The sequence below is a fragment of the Nomascus leucogenys genome, chromosome 18 (assembly GCF_006542625.1).
Source record: "Nomascus leucogenys isolate Asia chromosome 18, Asia_NLE_v1, whole genome shotgun sequence".
NCBI classification, from domain to species: Eukaryota; Metazoa; Chordata; class Mammalia; order Primates; family Hylobatidae; genus Nomascus; species Nomascus leucogenys.
The window spans coordinates 58,067,431-58,081,311 of NC_044398.1; the positions used below are offsets into that span (position 1 = coordinate 58,067,431).

Sequence of the window (13,881 nt, forward strand, 5' to 3'; positions counted from 1 at the left end):
GTGTGTATGTGTCTTTATAGTAGAATGACTTATAATCATTTGGGTATATGCCCAGTAATGGGATTGCTGGGTCAAATGTTGTTTCTAGTTCTAGATCCTTATGAAGCCTCATAAAGCATGCGTTATATCCACTACTATACCATATAAAACTGGAGGTGCATTTTCATGGGGAAAACTTTTTAGAACAAGTTGAAACAGTGGTTAAAATAGAGGCCAACCACTCTTTTCTTGGGTATCCTGGAAGCCAACCAGCCAAGCTCATCAAGAGTTATATTCTGCACCTATAAAATTATGTTTTCCCAATGCAATATCTTTTCTGTTATTAGTTACCTGCCTCCTATCAGACTCCTGGTCCCTTGCTCCCCTGTTTCTATAAAGAGGGATCTTAGAACAGTTTCCTCTTTCCTTCTGATATGGTTTAGATATTTTTCCCCTCCAAATCTCAAGTTAAAATGTGATCTCTAGTGTTGAAACTGGAGCCTGGTGGGAGGTGTTTGAGGTATTTGGGTCATGGAAGCTCATCCCTCATAAACGGCTTGGTGTCCTCCTTGCAGTAATGAGTGGGTTCTTGCTCTGAGTTCACATGAGATCTGCTTCTTTAAAAAGAGCGTGGCACATCTTTCATCTTTCTCTTGCTACTGCTCTTGCCATGTGATATGGCAGCTCCTCCTTTGTCTTCCACCATGATTGGAAGTTTCCTGTGACCTCACCAGAAGCTGAGCTGATACTGGCACCATGCTTGCACAGCCTGACAAACTGCAAAATAAACCTCTTTTCCTTATAAATTACTCAGCCTCAGGCATTCCTTTATAGCAGCGCAGAAAAGACAAATACCCTTTCTGTCTGATTATTTGTAATAGTGACTGGTAGAGATGCCAAAGATACAATCAGGATGCTTTAGTGAAGATTAGTTGTTCTCAATTCTGGCTGAACATTAGAATCAAAAATATGATATTTGGACTCCACTCCTAGATTAACTGGTCTGGGGTATGGTCCCAGCATCAGGTGGTTTAAAAAAGATCTCCAAATGATTATATATATGATTATAGCATTGTTCTAGATTAAGGAGATATGAGCAAAGATTAGGGTATCATGAAGGGTATGAAGTGAATTACAAAGTAATAGCATTTTATAGGTAAAAGTTACATTTGAGAGTTTAGGGGCTATAATTTGATATAGCAGTGAGAAACTGATGCCTGGAGATGTTAAGTCAATAAGGTGTCAGCGCTAGCTAGTGGCAGAGCCAGCATTCTGGTCACTTGACCTTGTGAACAAACTAAATAGTAAAGAGTTATCCCATGACATCTGAAAGAGAGAAAAATAATTGAGTATAGAAACAAAATGAAGTGACAGCTTTGCTCAGAAAATATAAAACATATGGTATTCAAGAGGTGAACACCATACCACCATTCAAGGAGGGATTATTAGACAAATCCGTAGTGACTCATAACAGATTAGTAGGAGCTGTGGGCTGGAGGTGTGATAGCTAACCATGAGGGGTAAATGTCAGGATAAAAACAAAACGTGACTTGGTTAATATCAAACAGAATCCAGGTTTGGGTGAACTACAGAAATGATATCATAAAATACTGCATATATTCTATGTAAGCAAAGGAAACATTAGATACATTTGCTTCCTATGTAAGCAAAGGATACATTAGATACATTCTTACCATGTGCTTGGCATACGCTAAATGCTCAGTTCATGACACATGCCGCTTCACTTCACTGATGCCACAATGCAGAATCCATCTGAATGGGGCTTTGCTGGTCCATGAATTTGAATGCCTTACTGTCGTGCTACATGTGTACTGGTATTTTCCTGACTTACAATGGTGAAACATTGAAATTTTGTACTCTGCACTTACCTAAAGTGAAGAGTACTTTCTTCAATTCTGAGCATTGAGAGATAGATAGCGAGTGAGAGAGAGGGAGAGAGAGAGAGAAAGAGCGAGAGAGAGAGAGAGAGAGAGAAACAGACAGACAACTTGTAGGGCCAGAAAGACAACAGCAATGGGCCTCTCCTTGTTTTTCCTTCAACCAAAATTGCAGAGGATGAAATCAGTAACAGAAGAGCTGATGATACCTTGTCTTGGCCCTGGCAAACTCAGACATAGCTTACATCCATTCACCTAACTATAATTCATTTATCCGTCTTAAAATTGGGAGTAAATTACCTAACTTATGAGTAAGGCAGGATGCAGTATGTTCAATGGCACACAGTAATGCTTCATCTAGCATCTTCATGGAAGAGGTAGTCCACATAAATTCATTTTTAAGATAAATCACATTTCGTTAAGAGCCACCTTTCAGAAAAATATTCTAATTGAATTATTGATAAAGAATATTAATGATAATATCCTTTTTAAAGGATATACCAAACATAATTTGATTTTGTTCTTGAGAACATGGAATTAAGAGAATGAATAGCAATGTTCTTATTTAAGTGTTGTGATGCTCTGAAAAAATATTAAGGTATGGAAAGTTATTTGTCCCTAGGTTTAATGATCCCAGACTATTGTCCTTACACTGTGTTGATTTGATCCCTATTTCTGGTATCAGAATATCCTGCTCCTAACTTGGTTCGTGTTTTTTACATAACCTCTGGCCAGTGAGATATTCTATATTTCTAATTGAACAAAATGCATGGGCTTTTTAACAGTCTTTTGTCATTTCTTTCATTTCAGGCTGTTTGATTGCTTATTCTGGGCTTGTTTCATTCCAAAAATACGGAAAACCTGACCTCTAAATGAGTGAGCTGCCGGTGTTACATGCTTCTCATGGTGAATACTGAATGTCAACTAAGGAAAAACTCTGGGAAGAAAAATTGAAACTATATCTCCATTCCTATTCTAAAAATTAAGTGTATATAAATTTATAGAAACTGTTCACTGAGTTACTGTCACTAGAAATTAAACCCTCACTTTAATTATCTTGTTTTTCCAAAATGTTATATTTTCACAAACCTTGCATTCCAAACCCTAGAAGTAAGCTCAGTGAGCTCATAAAAGTGCTTAGGCTACTGATCAAGGCAAAGCAGCTTTGCAAATAAAGAAGCAAAGAGGAAAAAACACAATTAATTAACTTGCTAATTGTCTTCCTTAATGTGAACACCAGCTAGTGGAGATATATTTGTGGTGGTAAATGAAGTTCTCTGCAGTGTTGGCAAGGCTTGTGTGATGGAGTCTTGCAGCAGGCAGAGGCGGGGGTCCTCAAGATGTAAACACAGCATGGTTAGCCTCTCAGTTGTTTTTTGTTAGTTTGTTTTCTTTCTAGAAGCTGTGAGCGAACTTGTTCTCCTAAAAGTTGAGAATGAGACTCAGCAGTAATGTTTAAACTTCTTTCACATTCTAACTCTCTTAAGTCTTTTAAAATCTATTGGTCCTACCCATGTTCATTCTGCAAGAGCTCTCTTCCTTTCATCTATTCCCATGACACCTTTGCCTTTGCCAAGGTGATGACGTTCACTTTTCTATACTTGTCTTGTCTTTCCCAGACCCCCTAGTCTCACTCCGCTGCTCTAACAATTTCTGACCACGAATACTTGCAATACCTCTTCTGAATCAAATGTGGGGAGCTGAGTGTTTTTTCCCCAAATGGACAAATGCATCATATAAAGATTCATAAACATAGAGGTCGCTTGATCTTCTCAGAAAAGCTGAATAAAAATGGAGAAGAATGGGCCTCTGCTGGCAGAAAGGAATTTGCAAGTGCTTAGAGACATGATTCAGGACTCATTGTCATTAATCCCTGGTCCTGGCATGTGGGTGACACTCAATGCATGCTGTTTTTAATGGGAAATTTGAAATGACACGTTGATGATGCTGTTATTATTACTCTTGATGCTATGAGCAAATGGTTTTGGTTGCTACTGAGTTTTCATAGTACTTCTTGAATCTGTAACAATCTGAGGTTATGGTTAGAGTCTTGAGAAGACGTCAGTACTGAAGGAGTGGAATCAATGTTTCATCCAAACCCCCATACTTAGAAAGTTATGGTGGATTGTAATTGATCAATTTTGGGGGTGACAGTGGTAGAAGGGGGAGATGTTTGGGTTAATCCTAGCCAATGATTTAGGAGAAGTGACAGAGTCAGCATTCAGAGGAGGGGAGCTGGACTGTGCTGATGGCTTTATAGTGGTCAAAGATGAAAAGCAAGATCTCAGTTCCATCAAAGAACTTGACTAAAAATCAAGAATGAGGACAGAACTTCCCTCTTGTGGTGGGTCATATGTGGGGGCCAGGAAGGAAGCTGCAGCTCATGGAGCTGCCTTAGAAAAGCAAGACCCCAAACCGCACATGCGGTTTGTCTGCAGAGTAACAGTTGGTGGTCAGTACCCAAAAATGGGGTAGAGGAAACTAGAGACTGACCATCTCTTCTATTTGCAGTGTAAATCCCAAACTGTAGAGCAAATGACTCTTCAGCGGATATTCAAAGCCTAGAGCTTGGCAAAACTACAATGACAGTAATCAAGAGACTAGGAAAGGAGGCCGCACTACAGATGAAAACTGCAACTAGTTAAGACAAATAATCTTTCCAGAAAAACAACTCTAGGAGTGTTTCACATTCATTCCTATGAGTTTCCTCTAAGATACAGAAAACAATATGAGAAAGGACAGAGGAAAGTATGCAGCTTTGTGGAAAAAAAGAAAAAGAAAAAGAAAGAAAAAAACAACCTAGGTTCAAATTCCAGCTTTTTCACTGCCTATTAATATTTGTAGCCATGTGACCTTAGTCACATATTTAATTTCACTTATCCTTGGCTTCCTGAAATATACCATAGAGATAATAGGAACTACTTCAGAGGACAGTTATGTAAAAGCAGCTGACATAAACTCAATTGACTTAGGGTGCTGATGACATGGCAGAGAAGACTGGGGGAGAGCCTTGATTTTGTAGCCAGACTGCCTAAGGGTGAATCTCCACCTGTTGCTACCAGTTGGGAAAGTTCCTTAATTTATCTGTGATTCAGGATTCCCATTTATGAAATGCAGATATTAATATTACCTACCTCACTGCGTTGTTATGAAAATTAGGTGATTTAAAGTATGTAAAACTTACCTCCCTGCTTAGCACAAAATAAACAGTAAATAAGGTAAGTGAGCCTTGGCCAGAGATGGGCTAAGTCCCCATGACCCTGGCTGATGTCACCATTCCTTATTGTTGTCTTGTCAGTTTCCCGGTGCTCCTTGAAGTGTGTGTGTTTGGGGAAAGTAGAGGGTGGGGACTGATTATGGCTTGACTCAATATGGCCTTTGTTAAGATGCCTAGAGGCTAAGAAGATCTAGAATATGAAAATATGGAATTTGAAACTCAAAGTACTTCAAACCCCAGGAAATCACAGTCTTTATGGCCAAGCAGTGAGCAGGAAAAACAGAGATGTTTCTGCCTCCAGATACATTTCCACCTCTGGGTATAGTCAGCATCTATTCCCTCAGTGGCTTCACTCTGGATGTGTGAAAATCCTCATGTGTTCCTGCATAGAGAGTAACTAATCAGAAGGAATGCTAGGGACAATCCAGCCCAGATGGATTTTACCTACTTTTTAACAGGTAGATAGCTACACTGTTACTTTAAAATATATGCTACTTATGCAAAATGCTACATTTCATGTTCAGGTATTACCCTGCAAATGTATGTACTCCGAACCAAAAATACATTTATGAAAAATTGGGCTTAGCATTGCTTCAACAAAATTTGTGTTTTTACAAAATTATTTATTACAGTTTACATATGCTGGCAGTATTTACGGAAGAATTCCTTTCTCAGGGTGTGCTCAGATGTCAACAAGATATTGACTAAATATTGAATAAAAATATTTGTTTAGAAGTAAGACAAATACCCGGGAACTTCCTGGGAATACTGTCCATGAAAACATTTGATAGGCTCACAAATAATGAAATCCATCATGTGGAACTTGGCGGCTGTGGTACTTGTCTTACCAGTGTGGCAACCATAACTCACTCTCTTTCTTCTCTCCCACTCAAGAAACCACTTCAGAAGGTGAGATGGTGAGAGTGACATCATGGGGCTAAACTTATCTGCGTTACAACTATAAGTTGTTTGCAAATGTCAGGACTTTATTTCTAGTAGCAATAAAGTATCTACCTCACGACCAATTGAGACATGCCCATGTATAAATAATGCAGTTTAGAAGTCCCATCTGGTCTGATCCTTTCCACTTGTAGTCAGTAAAAGAGATGCTCAGACAGCATAAATAAATTATTCGAGGTCACACAGCTAGCAAGCAGCAGCATTGCCACCCACTTGAAACAAGTCTGTTGACTTGAATCCAGTGTTCCTTTTACAGAACACATCACATTTATTTCAGCAGAGACCTAATATGTTATTCAAGTGAATAACAATTTAGTAGTGCTGGATATGACTCACTTTTCCTCCAAGACGTATACCATCTTCCCACTGGGAAGAGTCATCTGTTTTCCATACAGCTGCTAGATCACTTTTTAACAGGTAGATAGCAACGCTGTTACTTCAAAATATATGCTACTTATGCAAAAAAAAGAAAAAGCTACATTTCATGATTGCACATTACACTGCAAATGTATGTACCGTGGACTGAAAACACAGTTATAAAAAAAATCATGCTTAGCATTGCTTAGACAAAATTTGTGTTTTTACAAAATTAATTATTATAGCAGAGAATCTTTAATTCCAATGACAAGGCTGCCTGCAGCAATGTTTAATATTCATTCACTTTTATTCAGGCAGAAAATTGACATCAGAACAGGCCTATTTTTATAAAAGACATTCTAATTTTTCCAAAGACAAGATACTTTTTCAAATATTCAAAAATATGGGAAAGTATAGCCTCAACTTGTGATATCAAGCGATAACATTTTATTAGCTACTATATCCAATAAAGGGATTTTGCAAACATCCTGACAATGCAGCAGGCCTGAGAGACAGGAGGCTCTGCTAACAAGAAGGATAGACAGCTCTCAGGCCCTGCCATGTGTCCTAGAGGTGGGTCACAAGAGAAATGAAGAATCTTCTCCCTGAGTGAACTGACAGCCATTTATTTGCTCAATATGCAGGCTGCAGATGTTGGAAAATGTCATCCTTCAGAAGAAACAAGGAGCTAACCACTGCATCTTGACCCAGGCTGACTGCCAGGAGAGTCATGATTTGGTAACAGATGGACGAAAAAAAACATCTCCATACAAAGAGCTATACAGGCAAGGACAGATTCTGGCAAATCTCTTTGCCTGTCTGTCTTAGAGCCCTGGGCACAATGCGAGCAGTGCATTGAGTGTCACTGTGCCCTTGGGTCAGGATAATCCTGGCCCAGGCTCTGCTCAGCCTATTTGCTGGTCTGTCTTTGAATCCTTCATGCCAGGCCTGGCTTAACTGAGCAACCGTACATCTGGGCTGCTTTCCCAGCAGCAAAGAAAACCATGTGTCCAGGAGTTATCTTATGGGTTGAGAAGGGGTAAAAAGCAACACAAAGACAAACAGGGCTGAACCATCAGGAAATGAAGAACCATGTAGAAATACGTCCTGAGATCGCACCAAAGAGAAGAGCTCTATAATGCATGGCCAACTTGTGTTGTCTCTGCTGTGACGTGAGGGCTTCTGGGTCTACAGAATGCAAAGGTCTGAAAACAGTGCTGCCAAGCTGGGAGAGTAGCAGGTGAACAACTGGGCAAGAGGGAGAGGCATCAGAGGAGCTCTGATGGCACCTTCTCTCCCAAGCAGGGGTAGGGTGCACGGTGGGATGGGTCCTTCCCAGGAGGGGGACATAAGCCTGGGAAAAGGGTACAGCTGCCCTCCAGAAATCAGCAAGATTAAGTACATCCTCTTGACCATCTTGGCTCCCACAAGGGAGGGGATTCCTTGCTCTTTCGTATAATAAAGTGTGGGTGTACTAACAGGAAACATCATGTCTTTAGAAAACAGAGAAACTTGCTAAAATACAAAATTTTATTTTACTAAATTTTCACCCACTTTTATTAGAATGCTTTTGAATCAGTACAGTAGAATCATCTAGACCTAACAGAGGAGTTCTCCCTGAGGCTTGATCAACCTGAAGCAACTATGATGATGGTAGTTCAACAAATAAGCAACTTTCATTGAGATGAGAAGGTTTAATATAAGCACAGCAATATCTCTCCCCGACATCACACATCATAGAATGCAGCCACCAGCAGAATCCTATAGGGTTGTGTTTTTGCTTTGCTACAGTAGAGATTACTTTATTTATTTTATTTTTGGAAGTGTGTGAAATAATTTGATGTTTGTATGGAAGAATGAACCTCCAAGTATATAAAATCATGAGAAAAAAGAATACAGCATATGTATGTTTGAAGCTGAGGAGGTTGTTGATTTGCTTTGCCAGCTATAAAACTTTATTATAAAGTTTCCTTAATCAGACCAGCACAGGAGCAAACAAATCAATAGAGAATCCAGACAAAGATTTGGGTATCTATGAAAAACTGACATGTGACAAAAATGGCATTTTAATTTATTGGAGAAAGGATGGCTTATTTAGTCCCTTCTCCCATTGTTAAAATTTATTTCATTAAAATTTAATAACCTTAATAAACTTTACTGTCACCATTGACAAGCTATTTCAAAGGAAGGAAATTGGACTTCATCCTATATAGAATACAAAAATAAATTCTAGCTAAATTAAGATTTAAATGTTAAAAATTAAAAAACAAAACAGAGTTCTTAAGGAAAAGAACTTAAGAACCTCTAAAGCTATATATATTTAAAAAAAGGCAGTTTGGATTATAAAAGGAAGTTTAAGAAAAACATTTAGAATGTTCAATGATTTCACAAATAATGTCAAAAGACAAATGACAGACAGGAAAATAATATTTGCAAATGACATGAAATATTGAGAGTTAAATTCTAGAATACAAAAATTGATAAGAAAAACAATAGAAATAAATGGAAAAATGGGACAGGAATATGATTTAATTCTCAAACTACAATTCACAGAATAGAGGCTAAATGATTAATAAATAAATAAAAAGATGCTCAACTTCCCACAAATAGTCTGGGAAATTAATATTAAATGTATAGTGAGATGCCGTATTTCATTCATTTGATCGGCATTAATTACAAAAAATCCTAATGCCCTGTGCTGACAAAGACAAAGGAAAAAGTTCTCCCATATGCTGCTGATGGAAAGGTGAATATTGTAGTTATTGATATGAAGGGATGTCAATGCTACCTTGCTGGTGAGAAAAAAGCAAGTTATAAAGAAATATACTGTGGTGTTAATTTTATGGGTCAACTTTGCTAGCCTGTGGTTCCCAGATATTTGTTCAAGCATCAGTCTCAATGTTGCTGTGAAAGTATTTTTAGATGTGATTCCCATTTAAATAAATAGATTTTTAATAAAGCAGATTATCCTTCATAATGTGGGTGGGCCTCATCCAATCAGTTGAAGTTCTTAAGGGAAAAAAACTGAGATTCTCCAGAAACAGAAGGAATTCTACCTCCAGACTGCCTTCAGATTCATGACTGCAGCTTTTCCCTTGGCCTCCAGCCTGCCAGCCTACTCTGCACAATTTGGATTTGTCAGCCCCCATAGTCATGCCAGTCAATTTCTTAAAATAAATAATGTTCTCTCTATATATATCTATGTACAGTCTATTTGTTCTATTTCTCTGGAGAACCCTGACTAATACATGCATATAATATTTCCAGCACTACAGACAAACAAAAGCCCTATTCATGTGTATTTATATTTGTACAGGTCTGTACAAATACGGGAAAAATTCAGGAAGAATTTGTCCCAAGCTGAAAGTACTGTGGGTATTCTTGTGTGTGTGTGTGTGTGTGTTTGTGCGTGTGTGTGTTTGCGCATGTGTGCGTTTGTGCATGTATTGAGGAAGAGGAGAATGGAAAAAAATCTAGAGTAAATTAAAAATATAAAAGAAAGTAAAGTAAAACTGCAAGTATATAAAAATTAAATAAAAATAAAGACATAAACTAAATTTTAAAGGATCAATTGAGAGAAGATACTGGAGGGTCTTTCATACCAGGCTAAGGAACATTAACTTGTCCTGTGAAAAATGGACAGTTATCACAGGCATAAGATACACAAGTAAGAAAAATTTTAAGAGAATTTGTCAAGGTAAGTTCATTTCAGGACACAATAAGAACACAGTGTAGAAGCCTGGGCTTTGACATCGGGTGTATCTGGGCTCAAATCCCAGCTCTACCACTTATTTGAGTGTGGCCTTTTATGTAATTCCTCCAAGTTTTGGTTGCCTTTTCTGTAAAGCAAGAATAATAAGAATAATAATAACAATAATAATAATACCTACTTTACAAGGTTTTTGTGAGTACTCCATAATCATATACGGAAAGCACTTAATATACTGTATGCAGGCACAAGGTAAAACATTGCATTTATTCCTATTGTCATTGTTATTACAGACAAGAGGCAGTGAGGTCACTAAAGGACTACTGAAAGTCAAAACAAAATGTGCAGAGCAGTTAAGTAGCTGGCATAGTAGTTCAGTATGGCCAAAGTGTAATATAAGGAAAGCTGTGTGTGTATGTGTACATGTGCTTAGAAGGAAGAGGCCATGGCAGCAGAAATAAATAAAGGGGTGAATCTCAGAGGTAAAATCTACAAGATCACATCAATATCAAGGGTGGCTCTGAAGTTTCTGGTTTAGATAGTGTCTAAGTCCATTTGTAATGCTATGACATAATACTACAGACTATAATTTATTAGGAACAGAAATTTATTTATCTCAGTTCTGGAGGCTGGCAAGTACAAATCAAGGCGTCAGCACCTGGTGTCTGGTGAGGGTCTTCTTGTGCCTCCTCACATGGCGGAAGGGATGGAAAGGCAAGAGAAGATGAACTGTATCCTCACATAGCAGAAGAGCAAAAGAGCAAAAGATCAAGCCAGCCTAAATGTTGTGAAGCCTCTTTTGAAAGGACCTTAATCTCATTAAATATGGAAAAGCCCACATAGCCTCATTAGCTCTTAAAAGTCCCACCTCTTAATACTAACACAATGGAAACACTGAATTTTGGAGGAGACACATTCAAACCTTAGCAGGTAGTGATGCCACTAATGGAGGAAGAGCAATTCTGGGAGAGGAATTAAGATTGGGAGTTTGGTTTGGGATGTAACAATCGTTAATATGCATTGAGTGCTTATCTCTTATTACTCTCAAAATGACCCTATGAAGTTGTTACAAGTACTTCCCCATTTCACAGATGAGGAAACTGAAGAACAGTGACAAGAATCAGTATGTCCAGGGTCACAGAGCTAACAGGGCCAAAATGACTGGAAGTAGGTTATAAACAGACGAAGAAAATTTTAGAATGGAAGCTAATGTCGAAGGTATTAAGGGTCACTACTGAATCTGGAAACATAACACTGAAAAGAGATGTTGAATTTGGTAATTTGGAGACAACCTCATCCTTGTTAAGGTTTGATTTCAATGGGTTTAAGAGCAAAGAATAAAGAAGAAGAAATGGTAAATATTAATTTTTTTCAAGGAATGTAGCATTCAAGGCAAGAAGAAAAACAGAAAAGCAGTTAGAATATTTTGCTTCTGCTCGAACCTCTCCAAAACTTTCTTACTTCCCTCAGAACAAAATAAAATCCTTACCTTGGCCTACAAGCTCCTATGTGATCTGCCCCCTGCCTACCATTTTGATTTCTTTGTCTGCCACTCTCCTCATTGGGAATTTTGTTCTCCAGTAATTTAACATTGGATCTTTACAACCTGAACTTCTTGTCTACTAATTTCTATTACTGTTTTCAATCTGTTTGGATAAAAGTATGAGTAATTACAAAATTTCCCTATATCTTAAACTATAATCTGAAAATATAACTGAGAGACATGTGGCTCCAAAGAGAGAGAGAAAAGCTCTGGTTGGTCAAGAACAACATGTGTTTGGTCAACAAGTTATGGATATTTGTGAATCATCTCAAATACTCAAGTATCTCAGTATGGACAACTTTTATTGATCCCTCTCTCTCTGCCTAATTTTTGACCTCCAATTCTTTATTTTAAAACTTAACTTAGAAATGCACAATAGGCATATTTATAATCTATGCATTAAAATTCCACTGAAATAGAGGTTCATGTTTATTCATATTTTTCTTTAATACTGGGGCAAAAGCACAGCTTATTATGGATTAAAAGAAGCTAGGCGAAGATAAACTAGGTGTAAAATGCCAGCCAACTCTTTGGGAACCACTGAACATACTAGACTGCTATGAACTCACCTAAATGCATCTCAGTACCCAGACCCAGACCTGTAGTCTAACAGGTTAATCCTATTCATAATCAATGAAGAAGTTTCATCTTCACAATATTGACCAGTTCAGAACTAAAGTCTATGACTCTGGTCCCAGCTTCCTACTTATATTAGTTTTCTATTGCTGTCATAACAAATTGTCACAAATTTAGCGGCTTTAGAAAACACAATTTGTTATCTCATAGTTCTGCAGGTCAGAAGTCCTGGTGGCTCAATTGATTTCTCTGCTCTGAGGCTCACAAGGAGGAAATCCATGTGTCAGCTGGCCTGGAGACTCTGGGGGAAGAATCCATTTCCAGGTTCATTTCTGCTGTTCAAAAAAATTTGTTTCATGTAGTTGCAGGTCTGAGGTCCAAATTCCTTGCTGATGGCCAGTTGGGGGCTTCTCTCAGACTCTTAAAGCCACCTGCATCCTCGTCCTATTGGCCTCTCCATCATGGAGCCAGCGACATTGAGTCGAGTATGTCTGAAGCTTTGAATTTCTCCGACTTCCTTTTCTGCCACATCTCTCTAACCCAAACTGGAGAAAGTTCTCTACTTTCGAAAATTCATAGGATTAGATTGGGCCCACACAGATAATCCAGGATAATCCCTCCACTTTAAAGCATGTGACCCTACTTACATCTGCAAAGTCCTCTCTACCGTGTAATGTAACATATTCACAGCTCCCAGGAATCAGGGCATGGACACCATTGGAGTTCATTCTGCCTATCTCACTGCTTATAGCTCAGAAAACCACTACTAGAAAGCCACTGTGTCTGTGCGTTTCATCATTATTCCAAATTAACTAGAAATTTTACAAAGCCTGCCTTTCTTGATGTGGATCTCCTGCCTGTGTTACTAAACAGAATAGAAGCTACCAGGAACTTTCAAAAGACAGGATCTGGCCAGGCACAGTGGCTCACACCTGTAATCCCAGCATTTTGGGAGTCCAAAGCGGGCAGATTGTTCGAACCTAGGAGTTTGAGAGCAGCCTGGACAACATAGTGAAACTCCATCTCTACGAAAAATACAAAAATTAGCCGGTCATGGTGGTGTGTGATTGTAGTTCCAATGACTCAGGAGGCTTAGGTGGTAGGATTGCTGGAGCTCGGGAGGTGGAGGTTGCAGTGAATTATGACCCTCCACTGCACTCCAGCCTGGGTAACAGAGCAACATTCCGTTTCAAAAAAAAAAAAAGAAAGAAAACAAAAGAAAGAAAGAAAAAGACAGGAGAAAAGGTGAGAAAGGAAAATAGAAAAAAAGAAAAATAGAGTCAGGATCCCTGTATAACACAGGAGTGGAGAGCACTTTCCCAGAAAAAAAAAAAAACACACAAGAAAATTTTTTAAAAATTTAATGTTTCATGACTTTTATGTTGCCCATAGCAGGTTAAAAGCAAACCTTAATAATAGTTAGTATCACCTTTATGATTATCTCCACAATTCCTTTATTATTAATGTAGTAGTAATGTATTTGCTTTTTTAAAACTGTATATCTGAATTGTTTACACACAAAGGAAGAAAGAAATGAGTTAGAATAACAATTCCTAACTCCAAAGTCTGTTTTTTAACCTATTTATTTTAAAATATGTTCTGACATGTAAACATTTCATTACAATGTGTAATATTGTCATTA

General features: G+C 38.1%; 1 protein-coding gene across 1 annotated transcript in view; it reads right to left on the reverse strand.

Annotated features, from left to right (window-relative positions):
• The window catches only part of KIAA1217 (KIAA1217 ortholog), an 872,441-nt gene that overhangs the window by 685,690 nt on the left and 172,870 nt on the right, over positions 1–13,881 (reverse strand). The window lies entirely within an intron of this gene.